Source organism: Myodes glareolus, chromosome 5, assembly GCF_982192425.1.
Source record: "Myodes glareolus chromosome 5, mMyoGla1.1, whole genome shotgun sequence".
Taxonomy (NCBI): Eukaryota; Metazoa; Chordata; class Mammalia; order Rodentia; family Cricetidae; genus Myodes; species Myodes glareolus.
In genome coordinates this window covers 118483867-118503407 of record NC_142030.1, presented here as the reverse complement: position 1 = coordinate 118503407, position 19541 = coordinate 118483867, and positions in this window count along the sequence as shown.

The following is a 19541-nucleotide window of genomic DNA, read 5'->3' as shown; positions in this document are numbered from 1 at the left end:
AGGTTCTTCGCACCTGGCTTCCCCGTCTGGCTGGGAGGGAATATCCTTTCCTGGAGCAAAAGTATATTAACCTTGCAAAAAGCTCAATAAAATTGGCATTCGACTATCTCTTGACGAATGACCCAGGTCTCTTTGTGTAAGTCTTTTGTTCAATCCCCAGGCCTTCGCCCAGGCTCATGGGAGGTACGGAAGGTGCACAAACTGTACCGGGAGAGGGAGGCGCAGATTCGGGTGAAACAAATGGGAAATATTCTTGAGTTTGTGGAAGATGGTTTCCAAGATGTATAGATAGTTAATCACAGAAATAGTTTAACTAATGAAAATTTGTTTGTTTAAATATTCTTTCAAAATATTTTTTGGTCTTACTTTGAATAAAAGAACATTCATTATGGAACACTATTAGGTCATTAAGAACAAAGAATTACTGCATTGCCGTATCTCAGTGAACTGCAGGATATTTGTGTCAAACTACACATGCTCAGGAAAATTGAATCAGAGAGTCTTTTTTTCATCTCTACTCATCTTTGGTATGCTCTTACCTAGGGAGACAGAGACCCTGAACACAGTTCACAGATTTTTTTCAAACAACTGCTTCATCTATTGAGACTCACTCAAACACTGAAAATTTACAACAGGAAGGCCAAATTCAAGGAATTAATTCACATTCTATTGCAGTACTATGACACAGGAACAAGAAAAAAATAAAAGGACACAGAACCAAAATTTCTTTTGCTTCATCTGGGAAGACTAATTGTTATAGTGAAAAATGTACCATTTCTGTGGAATGTTTGATTTTTGATGACATATAAGGAAGCATCCTAGTAAAAGTAGTGACACACATATACTACATACACACACACACACACACACACACACACACACACACAAATGGTGATACCGTAAGAGAAGAGAAGGAGGGGGATTGATAACTGTAATACAAAAGACAAAAAATAAAAAGTGTTGGCAATAACTGGTTGGAAAGTTGATAAAAACTCAAATTGTTCACCTAAATTTACAAAAAGGAAAAATTGTGGTTTTTCTCAAAAGTATGATACATTGGAAACACCTCTATTAAGAAGATATTATAAATATACAAATTTCTTGGAAAATAAGAAAATCCATGTATCCTTAAAGAGTGTTCTTTTTCCCATTACCATCAGAGAGTTTTGGAGGGTAACATGACAGCACAACTAGCAGTTGGATACCTCATAAGGGTCCAAATCTTCATGTCCAATGATAACAAGCAGGAAGTGAGATTTTACCTGTAAGTCTTTTGAATTAATGTATAATTGTATTTGACAGCCTCAGAAATTTTGTAAAGTTGTTATTACGTTTCTCCATGATTTTTCTGTAGCAGATATAATTTAGGAAATTTTAAATGAATTAAATGATTTTAATCCTAGGAAACCCTGTATTCACCTTGATTGCTAATTTGAAGACATGGGTGTGAGTTCAAGCTACACCATAATTTTGCATAGTTTTAAGAAGAGAGAGGAAACAATCATAACAAATTGTACTTTTTCAGCATGTGCCATCTTGAAAACAAAATTCTTTATTGATTTCTAATACAATAGAATGATAGGTTATTCAAGCAGGTAAAAGAATGTAATGCTTATCTTTCAGTTTATAATGATTAACATATCAGTGTTACTAGTCTATGTAATATATTTTGTTTTATTCTAACATCATATGGAATTTAGGAAACCTAAGAAAATACGTAGCTACATTCTTTATGTTGAGATTGAAAATGACCCGTTAAGTCCTCTGGAAACACGGGGAACTCAGTACATGGGTGAAAGAAGTGCAATTGATCAACAAAAGGCTACCACATGAAGGGGAGATATGATGAGTCATCCTCATCAACTCAGACAAAAAAACTCAACATGGCCAAGTTCAACACTTGGATTAAAGTTTCAGAATCTGACAGTGTTTCAGTACTTCCATGGCACAAATGGAGGACAGATGATGTTTTCCTCTTAAAGTCAAAACAGGGAAAGGGGAACCTTATAGAAATGGACAGAAAAGGCACTTCCTCACTCAGAAAACAGTCACACCAAAAGGAACCTGGAATGTGATAACACTAAACACATTTGGGAGAACTGACTTGCTCATATGAACTCAGTCTCTTTAGGTGGGATGTCATTGAATTGGCAGAAACACATTGGACAGGAACACAAAAGCCTGCAGTAAAGAGATGTAGGAATATAAACTCAAACGGAAAGAGTAAACATACAATAGGTGTAGCTTTAGTGCTATCCAGTTTGGCCAAAAAAATGCATGCTCTGGTTCAGATCTATCAATGCCCAAATTATATCAGCTGGATTTCAGACAATGCCACATCCAATTCCTATCACTCATGTATACACACTGAGAGCGGAAAAATAAGTGAATGTCATAAACAGTTTCTATATAGATCTTATGCAGTGCACATAAGAATGACATACTAATCTTTATGTGTGACTTCAATGAAAGACTGATATCTGGAGAACGAATGGAGTATTGTCATTGGAATGTATGGATTCAGACAAAGGCATAATAGAGAGGAATAGCTGCTTGACATTTGCTACTCAAAAGATTTGCACCCATCCAATTAAAATTCAAGCAGGTTATAGCACCAAGATGCTGGATGTGAAAATACCCTAACAAATACACATACAGTAAAATTGACTATATTCTGGTCAGCAGGAAGCTCTTATCATGCATCCAAAACACCCATTCATTTCCTAGTGCTTATTTAGGTTCAGGTCACCAACTTGTTATAAACAGCATTCAAATGAAAGTTAGGAGAGACACACCAGGTATGATGAAATGGAAGATTGATTGTAAATAACTGATAAACCCAGCTATATTGAGACAGTATACAAGAACGACTAAAAAAAGATAAGGAAAATCATTAAATAATGCTTTACAAAGACAGAAAGTGAATGGGAGAAAACCAAAAGAAGTATACAGGATGATGCAAATGAGAAGCTTGCTTATGTAAAAAGGGTAACATCAGTATAATCACTTACTGCAGAGACAAACAACCTAATAGAATTAAAAAGAAAGGTAAAGAACAAACAAAGAGGTAATCTGCAGGCAGCAAAAAACCACAACTATCTGTCCAGGGAGGACAAAAGAAGAGTGAAGAAGAATAAAAAGTAGTATATACAAGCTATACGCAAAGAGTTCTAAAAGGCTATACTCCATAATAAAACATATCTTGTCTATGAAACTATCAGAGGGATAACTGCTAGATATGCTCCTCAGATTTAGGTGACTAAAGCAGGCAATGTTATTTATTAATAGAAGCAGGAAAAGTAAAGTAAAGATGGAGACAAATCTTTGACACCCTATGTAATATTCCTAATGCTATTGACATAGACAACTATTAGAAACTCTTTGATAGCAAATTGAACACCAGAGATGATGAAGAAATAATACATATTGACAGGAATGAGATAGAGGAAGTTTCAATAGAGCAACACACAGGAAAGCCCAAGGAGTGGATAACATCATGGTGGACAAGCTGAGATGGCTACAATAGGCTCAGGGATTGAGGTGCTGCTCAGTCTCTTCAAAGGGATATGGAAGCATGAAGTGGTCCCCATGGAATAGAAGAACTTAGTCATAAAACCCATACACAAAAATGACAAGCTGGACTGCTCAAATAATAGGGGCCTTAGTTTGCTGTGTCATAGCATCAAGATTTTCTCCTCCATTATCCCACAAAGCATCAATGGCAAAAAAAAAGAGGAAATCCTAGAAGAGACCCTATGTAGATTCAGAGGTAACAGGAGCACACTTGATCAGATCTTCACTTTGAAGCAACTGGCAGAAAAATATGAAGAATTTGCAAAAGGCTTACGTGTCTGTTACATTGACTTCAGAAAAGCAATCAGTATCATTTGGAGGAAAGGACTTTGGGAAAAAAATGAAGTTCTATAGATACCCAGAGAAAACCATAAGAATAATAGAAAATGAATTTAAAGATACCACTGCATAAGGCAAAATCCGTGGAGAACTAAGTGATCACTTTAAGACAATCATTGGAGTATTGAATGGATGCATCCTCTTACCACTATTTTTAATACATTTTTGGAATTAATAATAGTAACAGTTCTGGAGGATGAGACAGGAGTGCAGAGAAGGTGGTTTGCCAATAAAAAACTTACATTTTGCTGATGATGTATCACTACTTACTGAAAGTCCAAAGGAGCTGCATACCATAATAAACAGAATGGTCAAAATAAGTAAAAACATTATTATTAAAGTAAACTTTGAGAAGACTGAGATGCAACACACGAGAAGGGTACACAAGGATTTTAACATTATAATAAAGAATCAGTCCCTCAAGCAAACAGTTGACTTTGTCTATCTGGGAAGAAACCTAATTTCAAAGGAAAGAACTATTTCAGAGGAATATGGGGATAGTGAGGGCTGTATTCCAGGCATTAAGAAAGGGTTGGTCAGCAAAAGTCATAATGACAACAAAATAAAAAAGTATATCAGACACTTGTTTAGAGCTACCTTTTTTTCAACTCTGAAACCTGGACAATAAAACAATCCTTAGAACAGTGGATAAATGTATTTGAAATGGTATGTCTCAGGAGGATTCTTGGTGTAACATGAAGAGATATGCTGCGCAACAATGACATAAAAAATATCTCCATCTACATTAGGAAATAAACTACAGAATATAGCAACAGTACTTGAGATACTTCAGCAATTTCATGAGAATGAATGAGAGCAGATACCAGAAGATAACACTCCTTGGAGTAGTGCATGGGATAAGTCAAAAAGGAAAACCAAAAAAGGTTGTACAGCCAGCATAAAGGAAGACTTTGTAACCCTGTGTATGACTATAACAAAAACATCTAGAACTTCCCAGAATAGAAACAACTGGAGAATCTTCATAAATGACCTGCCCATGCATGTTTAAGCATTGCTGGGGCATCAATTAAACAATGATGATGAAGGAAATAAATTGTGAATAAACATCATAATAGATGGCTTTCTTTTTTATTTGTCAAGGTCATGGGCCAAGGGGTGAGAAGAAAGTTGTGGCATTTTGGAAAATGTTCTGAGTATATCAGTCCACAGTAAATACATAGGAATAGAACTTGATGCTTCATTAAAATAATGTACATATATTTCAATTTATAATCAATTGTTAAAGACAGCATTTCAAATTCCACTGAAAGAAAACTAATGTCTTCCTCACCCCCCAAGAACTCAATATTTTTAATATGCTAAACATGAATATTTTATTGATATAATGCAAGGAACAGAATTAGATTTCAATTTGGAAATGATAAAAGGATTTCTTTTAATAAAACATTTTTCTTAAGTGGGTTGAGATGCAAAAAAATTATGGAATGTCAAGATCTATTTTAAGCACAATTAAAGCAATGTAGTCTTCAATTAGAGTACTTTTGCTACAATACAGTGCTTAGAAAACAAAACAGTAAAGTTCACACAGTACAAAATTGGAAAACTAAACATGATCATGATACTTGTATCTCACAGTCTTACAGACAGATTTTTTTTCAGCTGTCTTCTAAATGAAAGTCTCATATTTCACCTCTAACATACTCCTGGATAAGTCATTCCTCCAGACATTCCCTAACATTATCCAGAACAGCCCAGAATATCAGGATCCAAGATTATTTCTATTGAAGTCAAAAGGAAGTTAACTATCTTGTCTTATACATCAAATACCATTATTACCACCAGGTTTATATTTTTTTTCTTTTTCCAGGAATCAAAAATTATTCCTTGCTACTTGAAGAGACAATTTTTATTATAAGATTGTCTGTGTGATTCAAAAGAGGAGAGTCTCAAAATATTTGAAAGTTGACCAAAAGAAATTTAAATAATTGATTTAATAATTGCTGTCAGGCAGGTATAGACTGCTTTCATTCTGCCCCCATATTTCCTGTGGAAAATAACATTATTGGGACATTTTAATCCCTATGAAAGTCTCCAACTAGGACATTAATAACACTGTCTTTCAGATTTGACATGGCTCACATGTACATTATGTTTAGCTAGAGAGCATCTAATAAGCATGGATAGAGAAGAGACTCCAGAACACCCACATTACTTGAGAATATATTGATAGTTGATTGCTTCTGAGAAATAGTCTGGCTCTTTTCTTGGATTATATGGCCTCTGTCATGATGTTTATGTTCTAGTGGACATGAATAATAATAATATTTACAAAGATCAGAAAATTGGGAGAAAAATAGTGGTAGGTCCCATATGGTAAAGACTAAAATATATTGTACATCAATATTTTTATTTATTCAAATAATATTTTTATTTAAAATAATATCAATTATATTTCTGAACCAGGAGACTGAATTGCTCCAGTGAGATCAGTTTAATGGAACAAAAACAGTTGTTGAAGTCTGAGCTGGAGCAATGAGACACCTGAAGAGATAAAAGAAATAAATATTGGAAAAGAAGAAGTAAAACTGTCACTATTTGCAAATGATATGATAATATACATAAGTGACCCTTTAAATTTCACCAGTGAACTCCTATAGCTCATAAATACTGTTAACAAAGTAGATGAATTAACTGAAAACAGCCATTAGGCCTCCTATATACAAATGGCAAATGGACTGAGAAAGAAATCAGGAAAAGAAAGACTTTCACAGCAGTCTCAAATAATATAAAATATCTTGGGGCTGTTCTAACCGAGCAATTGAGAGATATTTATTTTTTAAAAAAATCAAATTTTTGAAGAAATAAATTGAAGAAAATAGGAAGATATTCATGGATTTGTAAGATTAAAAATGTAAAAAGCATTCTAAAGATTCAATTCAATCCCCACAAAAATTTCAATACAATTCATTAAAGACTTTGACAGGACAATTTTTAAGTTCTTATGGTGAAACAAAAATCACAGGGTAGCTGAAACAAACCTGAACTGTTAAAAAACTGATTGAGGTCTCACCATCCCTAATGTAAGGATGTATTACAGTATTGCTATTTATAGATAATATACATAAATTGACATATAAATCACTAAAGCTGATAAACATTATGAGCTGAGAAATATGTAAAAAAACAAACAAAAATACATCATGGTATTGGCACACATACAAACACATTGATGAATGAAATTGAACTGAACATTCAGACATGAATCCATAAACATAGGGACACCTAGTTTTTATAAAGCAGACAGAAATAAACACTGGAAAAAAACAATGTATAGTCAACAAAAGCAAATTCAACAAATGGTGCTAGTCACAGTGATGTGCTCATGTAGAGGTAATGCAATTTATCCACATTTATAGTCATGCACACAACTCAAGTCCAAGTGGTCAAATATGTCTACATGAAACCAGACACATTGTACTTGATAGAACATGAAGTAGGAAATACAGTTGAACATACTGACATAGGAGATAATTGTCTGACTGCAGCCTCAGTAACATAAGTATTAAGACCAACAGTTAATAAATGGGAACTCATGGATTTGGAAAGCTTCTGTAATGCAAAAGACACTATCATTTGGTCAAAGTGACAACCTACAAAATTAGGGAAAAATGTCAACTCCATATCCATTTACCATTTATATTTATTTCACTTTCTTCCCATTTTTTGTTATTTTGTCTTTTTTTCCTCAGAAATGAAGAACAAACCCAGGGTCTTGTGCTTTCTAGGCAAGTACTAAACTGATCAAAATCACAAACCATAAAAACAAAGAGGATTAATATACAAAATATTCTAAGAACTCAGGAAAATAGATATCAAAAAAGAAGAAAAACAACATATCGTCTATTTATTAAATAGAGTACAAGCCTAAATAGTATTTTCAATAGATGAAATTCAGATGTCTGAGAAACACTTAAAGAATTGTTCAACATACTTAGCCATCAGGAAAATATAAATCAAAACTTCCTTGAGACTAGTCCTTTCACCTGTAAAAATATCTAAGATTGATAACACAGGTGACAGCTCAACTGGCAATGATGTACAAAAACAGGAACAGTCTTCCCTTGATGATAGGACTGTACAATTGTACAGTAACTATGGAAAATGATATGATGATTCCCTAGAAAGTTGATAATGAATCTTCCTTAAGATCCAGCTATACCACTCTCAGGCATAGGCCAAATTATGCTCATTGTGGCTATATTCATAAAATCCATAAACTGCAAGCAATCAAAATTTCCCTTAACAGATGGATTAGAAATGTGATATGAGGAGTTTTACTCAGCTGTTTAAAGCATGATATTATAAACTTTAGAGGCATATGACTGGAACTAGAAAAATTCATCCTGAATGACATAACCCAGACCCAAAAATATAAGCATGGTATGATCTTACTTATAATTAGATATAAACTATTAAGAAATAGATGACCAAGATACAATTAATAGGCCCAGAAAGGCTAGATAAAGAAGGAAAAGTCTAAGAGAAACATATTTATCTCCTTAGGAGAGAGAAAGAGATTTTATGGATATACTATGAGCAGATAGGGATGGGATGGATTGGAGGAAGAGAATGTGGGAAGAGATAGCTGGAAATGGGAATCATTTGGGTGTGGTTTGGAAGTCTAATGCAGTGGAAACCTCCTTTAATGTATGAAGGTAATCCTAATGTGGACTCCCAGTAATGAGGGATATAGATTCTGAACTAGCCCTCTATTTTCATCCACTGAAGCTTTCAGTGGCAGGAATTGATGACACTCACTTGGATTTTTGTCCAAGCGGGTCCCATCAAAATAATCCAGGATATGGTTTAGGAAATGCAAACCCACAACTACAGAACCCATTGAACACAGAGAAGTCAAGCGCTGTTGCCTACATGGAGCCTTTCCCCAGATGGTCTAACCTCTTTAATGAGAGAATGTTATTTGCAATCCACAAAAGATAAACACAAACACCAACCAAGCCACAATACCTTTGACCTATAGTCTGTCCAGCTTGTAAAATCTACTACAACAATGGTGGCACAGAACTTAGGGGAGTAGCCAAACAATGTCTGCTTGAACTTAAGGTCCACACCATCATGAGAAGAAATCCATGCCTAACACTGTTTGGTTAACAAGTGATCAAAGACTAATTATCCCAGAGACTATAAGGTCCAGATATCTAAGGTTAAACTAAATACTACTGAAAAAGAGAAGTATCAATTAGATGACTTCTAATTATAATTTTCCATACTCAAAGAATCATGCCTTATACAATAAATTTCAGAGAGTCTTCTCCACCGTCAGATTGGAGCAGATACAGATATCCAAAGCCTGATACTACGCATAGAGTGTCAAAAGAGGAGGTCTCTATCTGAGCACTCACAGATTCTAGTTAAAGAGGAGACAGAGAAATAATAATAGCAAGAAGTGACAAAGGAAACTAGGAGAACAAGGCCCTCTGATCCATGTAAGCAAGGTACATAAGACATCACAGAGAATGAAACAGCAAGCACAGGGTCTACATGTGTTTGTACCATGTCCTCTACATATATAATATAGCTACTACCTAAGTATTTTTATGGAACTCCTGACATAAAAACAAGTGGGTATCTAACTCTTGTGCCTGAATAGAGACCTCTTTTTCTGTTTGGTTTTCATTTCTGACATCAATATGGTAGTTTTTGTTTCAGCTTAGTATGTTTTATTTTGTCTTTTTTCTTGTCTCCTTAGCTGTGAGTCATCTCCCCAGCCACATTCCATGTTTTTTATCAAATAAGAGCTCGAGGGTAGGAGTATGAGAATGTCAATATATGTCTAATGAATTCTTATAACTAAAGGAAATAACATGAATATAAATAAAGTTAAAACATGAAAGTAGGTTTTATTTAAAGGTTGTGGGCATTATACTAGGGCTTCTTGCACATTAGGCATATACTCCACCAGTAACTTAGTTATACTCCAGTAGCAATGGCTAACATTAATGACCACAAACTAAAAATTATAGATATTAGAGAATTCCCGTAAATTTTCATTTGGAGAGCTGGAGAGATGGCTCAGAGGTTAAGAGCATTGCCTGCTCTTCCAAAGGTCCTGAGTTCAATTCCCAGAAACCACATGGTGGCTCACAACAATCTGCAATGGGGTCTGGTGACCTCTTCTGGCCTGCAGGCATACACACTGAGAGAATATTGTATCCATAATAAATAAATAAATATTAAAAAAAAAGACCCACTGAATAAATTCTTCCTGGCAATTAACGCCAGGAAAAAAAAATTCATTTGGAAAATATAACATTATTTATATGATAGTTGGGAAGTCTTATTTTTTATATTTATTTATTTATTATATATACAATACTCAGTCTGTGTGTATGCCTGCTGGCAATAAGAGGGCACCAGACCTCAATACAGATGGTTGTGAGCCACCATGTGGTTGTTGGGAATTGAATTCGGGACCATGGGAAGAGCAGGCAATGCTCTTAACCTCTGAGCCATTTCTCCAGCCCTGGGAAGTCTTATTTTTTTACACATTAAATTAAGTTTCAATAATCAATTAAAAATAATTTTGCTGCAGAAGAAATTGCAAATATTTTATGTGTTATATACGCCACACATGTAATTTTCACTTAGATTCAGAGTTCTATTTTTTATTATATTGTTTCTTGCCACAGAAGAACTTGCCTTGCTATGGAAATCCAATAAATACTTTAGATTTTCTTTAATTGAATAAATGTCAGTATCCTTTCTTACAAACTATACAAGATTTTTTTTCAGTAATAATATGATCAGATCCAATTTTTTCTTACCAGAAAACAGAAAGTTCTGTTTTCTGTTCTTTTTTTAATTTATTTTTTTTCTTTTTTATTTATTTATTTGTTTATGAAAATTTCCACTTCCTCCCCTCCTCCCCATACTCTCCCATTCCCCCCACTCCCTCTGCCCCCCAGTCCCTCTCCTCCTCCCTCTCCAGTCCTAAGAACAATCAGGGTTTCCTGCCCTGTGGGAAGTTCAAGTTTCTCCCAACTCCCTCTAGGTCTAGGAAGGTGAGCATCCAAACAGACTAGGATCCCAAAAGCCAGTACATGCAGATGAAACAAGACCCAGTGCTATTGTAAATGGCTTCTCAGTCAGCCCCCATATCAGCCACATTCAGAGAATCCGGTTTGATTACATGCTCGTTCAGTCCCAGTCCAGCTGGTCTTGGTGAGCTCTCATTTGATCAGTCCCCTCTTATCAGTGGGTGAATGCATCCCTCGCGGTCCTGATTTCCTTTTTCATGTTCTCCCTCCTTCTGCTCCTCATTTGGACCTTGGAGGCTCAGTCCAGTGCTCCAATGTGGGTCTCTGTCTCTATCGCCATCCATCATCGGATGAAGGTTCCCTCTGGTCCTGCCTATCTTGCTCACGTTTTCTCTCCTTCTGCTTCTCATTTGGACCTAGGGAGTTAAGTCCAGTTTTCCAATATGTGTCTCTGTTTCTACCTCCATCCATCACCAGATGAAGGTTCTATGGTGATATGCAAAATATTCATCAGTATGGTTATGGACCAAGGCCAGTTCAGGCACCCTCTCCTCTGCTGCCCAGGGAACAATCTGGGGACCTATCCTTGGGTCTGAGAACCCTTCCAGAATCAAGTCTTTTGCAAACCCTAAAATGGCTCCCCTAGTTGAGATATGTACTTCCCTGCTCCCATATCCATCCTTCCTCTCCCCCATCTCATTCCCCCAAGCCATCCCCAATCATCCTATTCTGAAACATTATTTAATAGTACATGATCTAAATTATTAATTCAGAAACATGAAAACTTATTGGAGACCTTTAAATTTTATACATCTTTATAAATCTCTTATTCTATCATTGTCATGCAAGTCATACTTTAGAAACTCATAATGATAGTCCATTGATTTATTCACATTAGTATAATTTTAGGAAACTGTAAAAATAGCTTACTTGGTAAACTTCTTGCTATGAAGGTATAGGATCTGATTTTTAATCTCCAGGATCCATATACATAATCATATGTGATGCCTGATTGTAATCATGGGGTGGGGGAGGCCAAGTTAAGCAGATATGTGACATTGTCTGACTTTCCAGAGCACAGATATCAGAAAGTCTATGTATTATCAGATAGCTTATCTCATACGCCAGGTATGACCTGGTGAGACGGCGTAGTGAATTAGAGCACTTGTTAATCTAACAGAGGCCAAAAATTGGAGTTCTAACATTCCTGTAAGGTTAGTCACCTTGTGGGGCTTCTTCTTCCTGAACTCTATAAATTTGGTTTCTCTTCCACTGTCAGGTTGCTTTGCTCTTATGTTATCTCAACAAATGAAAGAGTGACAGTACAAGGATGAAGACCTGAATGGGTGAGGCTCTTGATGTGAAATTTTTGTTCTTGCACTCTTTCCAGAAAACTGTGGTCTCACTTTATTCAGAGCTTACGAGGTACTTTTTGAAGGGCTCATGAAAGTGCTATTTGACTCAGTTGATCTGACATCTCTATTTGAGCACAAAAGTATCAGCAGGTGTTGTACACTCATCTGCATGTGTCTGTATTACAGCTGAACACTTTGGAGACCATTCTTCTTTGTTATCCAGGATCTGTGACTCAGCATGCTGACACTCAGATTTGAACTCTAGAAGGCAAACAGAGAAGCATGTGTTATGAGAAGACTTGGGCAAACCCACAAGACATATCTTTGAAGACCTGGGCAGGAATCTGGATATGTGTTCTCAGAAGGGTCATTAGGAAAATTCAGCTGTCACCTTCATCCCAAATAAGAAAAATAGATAATTCTAGAACACAATATTTGATATTTTTAAAGAAAGCATGGCTTTGTCACCATCATTTCTGAAGCTCTATACAGTCTCCAGAAACACCTATGTGTGCATGAAGAATTTGAGAATTTAGATCAATATTTTTGCAAAATTTCTCAAAATAAGCATTTAAATATAAATTACAATTCAGAAAATTCAAAATAAATTATTTTAAAAGAAAGACACATAGTTCTTAAACTATAGAACATAAATTATTTACTAAGCTTTTCAGCCACATTCATAGCAACTTTAAGAACATGTGTATGTTTATAAACACCAATTTAAGATATTTAAATTGTTATTTTCCAATTCCTATTCTACATGATTATATGAAGCTATTAAGTAAATAAAACCTACTTTATTTATTTATTTATTTATTAAATTTACACTTCCTCTCTTCCTCCCAATACCCTCCCACTTCCCCCACTCCCTCTCCCCCTCCCCCCTCCCTCTCCAGTCCTAAGAGCAGTCAGGGTTTCCTGCCCTGTGGGAAGTCCAAGGTCCTCTCCTCCTCCCACCATCCAGGTCTAGGAAGGTGATCATCCAAACAGACTAAGCTCCCACAAGGCCAGTCCATGCCGTACAATCAAAACTCAGTGTCATTGTCCTTGGCAATGAAACAAAGTGCTGATTCTTTGAGAAAATCAACAAAATACACTGACTCAAATCCAACTTATCAAAGTCAGAGAGATCATCCAAATTGACAAAATCAGATATGAAAAAGAAGACATAAAATCATACACAGAGGAAATCCAGAAATTTACCTACACTTCATAAAATTGGAATATGTTAAAGAAATAGACAATTTTCTGTATAGGTATATATTTGAAATTAAATCTGGAACAGGTAAACTATTAAAAATAGTACAATTATCTGTGAAGAAATAGTAGCAGTAATCAAAAGCTTCCACCTCAAATAAAAGCCCAAGGCCACATGATTTCAGTGAAGAATTCTATCAGAACTCAGAACTCCAAAGAAGGGCTCACACCCATACTCCTCAAGTTGTTCCACATAATAGAAACAAAATTATATCTCTAAAAACTTTCTATGACTCTACAGCTTCCCTGATTCTGGAAACACAAAATGATTCAACCCAGAAAGAGAAATAGAGACAAATCTCAGTCATGAACATTGAGGCAAAAACACTCAATAAAATACCGACAAACTGAATCCAAGAACACATCAAAAAGTCATCCACCATGATGAAATTAGCTTCCTTGTATTGATGTAGGGATATTTCAACATACAAAAATCATTCAAGGTAATCCACCATATAAATTAACTGAAAGAAAAAAATACTATCATCTCATTGGATACTGAGAAAGAATTCTATAAAATCCAACACCCCTTCATGATAAAGGTCTTGAGGGATCAATGATACAAGAAACATATCTAAATATAATAAAAGCAATATACAGCAAGCCAACAGTCAACATCAAATTAAATGGAGAGAAACTCAAAGTGATCCTACTAAAATCAGGAACAAGACAAGGTGGTCCAGTCTTTCTATATCTATTCAACAAAGTTTTTGAAGTTCTTGCTAGAGCAATTAAACAACTAAAGGAGATCAAGAGAATTCAAATTGCACAGGAAGATGTCAAACTTATATATTTACAAATGATATAATATTATACATATGTGACCCCAGAAACTCTACTGGAGAAGTACTACAGCCTATAAATACCTTCAGTATTGTGGCAGGATATGGCAGGATACAAGATCAACTCAAAAAAATCAGTAGCCTTCCTATGGACAAATGATAAAGAATCTGCAAAGAAATCAGAGAATCATCTCTCTTCACAACAGCCCCAAATGACATAAAATATCTTTGGATAATACTATTCAAAGAAGTGAAAGACCTTCTTGTCAAGACCTTTAATTCTCTGAAGAAAGATATGGAAGGAGATTCTAGAAAATGAAAAGATCTCCCATACTCTCGGATAGGAAGGCTCAACATAGTAAAAATGGCAATCCTATCAAAAGCTATCTACTTAATCAATGAAATCCCTATTGAAATCCCAACACAATTCTTCACAGACATTGAAAGAACATTACTCAACTTCATATGTAAAAACAAAGCATCAAGAATTACCAAATAATTCTTTACAATAAAGAAACTTTCCAAGGCATCACCATCCCTGACATCAAGATCTATTATAGAGCTATGGTAATGAAAACAGCCTTGCATTGGCATAAAAACAGACAGGTTGTCAAATGGAACTGAATCAAAGATCCAGTTCACACAGCTATAAACACCTGATTTTTGACCAAAAAAAAAAAAAAAAAAGTTAAAAAGAAAGCTTCAACAAATGGCACTGGTACAACTGGATGTCAATGTGTTGAGAAAGGCAAAATGATCCAAACCTATTCCCATGCAAAGAACTCAAGTCCAGATGGATTAAAGACCCAATATAAATCTGACCACACTGAACCTGATAGAAGGGAAATAGGAAAGGAGCCTTCAATGCATGGGCACAGGAGGATACTTCCTAAATACAATACCAGAAGCAGAGATACTGAGAACAACAATAAATAAATGAAACCTCCTGAAACTAAGAAGTTTCTCTAAAGCAAAGAACACAGTTAATAAGACATAAAGGCAATCTACTGAAAGTGAAAAGATCTTACCAACCTCACATCAAACAGAATTCTGGTCTACAAAATATATAAAGAACTCAAAAAAAGTACACATCAAAATACCAAATAATCTAATTATAAAATGGGGTACAGATCTAAACAGATAATTCTTATCCCAAGAATCTCATTTGATAGAAAGACATTTAAGGAAATGTTTAACATCCTTAGCCATCAGGGAAATGTAAATCAAAATGATACTGACACCGGTCAGAATAGTTAAGATCAAAAACTTATCTTTTTATAATTATTATATAAATTATTATATTATATTATTATATTATTATAATATTATTATATTATATTATATATAATTATATATATTATATATATTATAATATATATATAATATTATTATATTATATTATATTATTATATATAAATAATATTATATAAATATTATATAAATTATAATAATATAATAATTATAATTATATAATTATTATATTATTATAATCTTTTATAATTATTAAAAACAATTATAGCTTATGCTGAGGAGGATGCAGAGTAAGGGTAACATTCCTCTCTTGTTGGTAAAAATGAAAGCTTGAATGGCTACTCTGGAAATCAGTATGACAATTTCTCAGAAAATTGGGAATCAGCCTACCTCAAGACCCAGCAATAACTCTCTTGTGTATATACCCAAAGAATGCTCACATATACTACAAGGACATTTGATCAACTTTCTTCATAGAAACATTACTTATAATAGCCAGCACTTAGAAAAACCCCAGATGTACCTCAACTGAAGAATGAATAAAGAATTTGTGTACTGGGATTGGTATTTTTCTAAGTAATAAAAAAAAATAAATAAGAAAAATAAAAAAAAACCTGTATGAGCAAAAAATGTGTTGCATTTACATAATGGAGAACTACTCAGTGTTAAAAAACAAAGATTTCTTGAAATTTGCGTGCAAATGTTTGAAACTAGAAAAAAAAACCCTTTAGTGTGGTAACCCAGATCTACAAAAATGAGCATGGTATGTACACACTCATAAGTGAATACTAACTGTAAAGCAAAGGATAATGAACCTATATTATATGACCCTATAGAAGCTAAGTAACAAGGAGAGTCCTAAAAAAAAACATATAAAACCTTCTCAGAAGGGGGAATAGACAAAATCTCCTAAGAACAGTGGGAGCATGGGGACTGAGGTAGGAAGGAGAGAGGGCAGAAGCAGAGGAGGAAGGGAAAGGGAGGGAAAGTAGAGTGTGAGGGAACAGGACAGTAGGAATAGGCAAAGTACAGAGACAGAGAAAACGGAAGGAGTTATTTTCATTGAGGGAACCATTATGGCACTAGAAAGAAACCTGGTATTAGAGAAATTCTCAGGAATACACAAGACGACCCCAGTTAAGACCCTAAGAAACAGTGGAAAGGGTTCCCGAACTGATTTTGCCCTGTAGTTAGACTTAAGTTTCACTATAGAACTAGTATTTGATGAGGCAGAGATCAAGAGTGAAACACTGGCCTGAGCACCGGAAGTCCAACTGACGGTTGGGAGCATTAAGAATATGAGCAAATATATTATGACCATGCTGGGGATAACCACTGAAATAGCTTATCTGAGCTAATGGGAGCACAGAAACTTCAGTCTGACAGGGAAGAAACTACCAAAGGAACAAAGTAGGCCTTCTGAATATGGGTATCAATTGTATGACTGGGCATACTGGCAGTGGAACCAGAATTTATCTCTCCTACTTGTACTGGCTTTTTGCTACTCATTCTCTTTGGAGGGATGTAAAAGGAGCAACGGGCTGCGTTCTGCTGCCTGGCTCCCTTGCTAGTTTACATCCAAAATAAATACACTGAAACTGTATTCGTTTAAACACTGCCTGGCCCATTAGTTCTAGCCTCTTATTGGCTAACTCTTACATCTTGACTAACCCATATCTAATAATCTGTATGCCACCACGAGGTCGTGGCTTACCATTATGAGTCTAGCCAACGTCCATACTGGGAAGGGGAATCATGGTGGCTGCCTGACTCTGTTTTCTTTCTCCCAGCATTCTGTTCAGTCTACTCTACACATCTGAATTCTGCCCTATCAAAAAGCCAAGACAGATTCTTTCTTAACCAATGAAAGTAACACATAGACAGAAAACCCACCTACTCCAGAGGGATGCCTTGCTCAGTCTAGATAAAGTAGGGGGGGGGCCTTGGTCCTTATTCATAACAATGTGCTAGACTTTGTTGACACTCTATGGGAAGCCTTATCCTCTTTGATGTGCGGATAGGGGTTGGGGGTGAGGTGGAGAAAACAGGAGGAAGATAGGGAGTGGAAACTGGGATTGGTGTATAAAATGAGAAAAGATACTTTCTTAAAATTAAAAAGAGAATCTAGGACAGCAATAAAGTAGAAGATTATAGAAGACTAACAAGGATGTAATGATGAGTGGGTTTTGACTACGTGACTATCACTGAGTAATGTGTCATTCTAGCTTATGCAATTTAAAACTGTATAAACATACAATTTTATATAGGTGTGTATGTTTACCTGTATTCCTTTTCCTACATTTGAATTCCAGAAAATTAGGGAATTACAGAGATATGTGTACATTTTTATTTTTGATGATAGGGCAAATAATTCCTTGTTCAGGACAAATTCTTGGCATCAGATTAATGATTTGACATCATAAAAAAGTTAAGTTACGTGTAATAATTTGTTAATAGTTTCCCAAAAAACTAACTCTTTCCATTTCTTTCAAAAATCCTAGGCCTATACAGCATTTCTTAGCTCTTTTACAATAGGTCTCTGACCATCTGAAAAAATCAATAAGATAAAACTAGAAAGTTATTTCATTCTGAAGTAGGGATTTCAAATAAAAAAAAATACATGGCCCTAAGTCTGCCTTTCGATGTTCTGTATTACTAGGCACATTGTGACATGACTAAATGCCGTCATTGATAAATTCTGTTTCATAAATGTTGTTTATCATATTCTTCAGATTTTTGTTTGTGAAAGTACTTCTCTATGAGCTTTTAAATGTAGAAATACAAATTAGGCTCCAGCGCATAAAAACAATCTGAAATGATAAGACACATGTGAGGCTTAATTTAAAAGAAAAAAGTTTGTGGATATTATCTACATATGCCTTTGTCTCTGTGCATTAAAGATAAGGAGAATACACAGCACAAGTAACTATAAGGCATGAAATATTGAAAATCAAAGCGACTGTTAAAACAAACATGAAGGTTGATACATCCTTGCAATGCTGTAGTACTAAGGAGATAAGAAGGATTAGTTTTCCAATTCATAATAGTACTGTTAAAAATAACATCACAACACAATAAGGATCAAATCAGATGTTGTTACAGAAAGGTCTCACTGAGAGATCAAAGCTACACTGAAAAGGACCAAGGAGTGATAGATGGAGTACAGCCATAGAAAAGACAACTAAGGAAATAATTGATTCCCACTGATAGTTAAAGCAGAAATTTATACAGAAAATCTAATGGGATTGTCTTTGATAATGGTTCTTACTGCTAACATCTGTGAAAGGCACTAGTTGCTGAGTTTGTGATGAAACTCCTGTATTCTTTTTTTTAATCATATTCAGTTTTATTTTCTTGTATCAAGTGTTTTTAAACCTATTTACTTGAAGAATTTGAATATTCTTTTATAGAGAACAACCAATGAACATGCAGTCAAGAGTTTTATACATGTATTTCAAAATACAACAAATTTACATTATGTGTTATGTTCAAAATTTCATATGACTAAATATACTCTAAACATTCTGTGATTAGGAAATTCAAACATAGTTCTTCCACATGTAAAACAATCAAACTACTTATTGTCAAGAAAAAATAGAATTGATGTGCATTTAAATGTTTATATTCCTGCAATAAAACAGTGAACTTCTTTTCTCACTCTAATCATATATCTGTTATTTTTGCATCTATGTCACATTAATTGATCATTTTATTATTTTAACAGCATATAAGTATTTATTCAATACTAGTTTTTTAATAACTAGTATTATTACTTATTTTTAATAAGCCATTTACTTTAGTTATTTGACTTCATAATTCTTTCTTTTATAATAATTATGTTAAAATCATGTGCATATAATTAATTTTTAAATTTTTTATTATGTTTCCCTATACTTTTAATTTTAAAACTATCATTTATTATGTTAGAAGACTTTTTAATTTTCTACAAAAATCTGAAATTT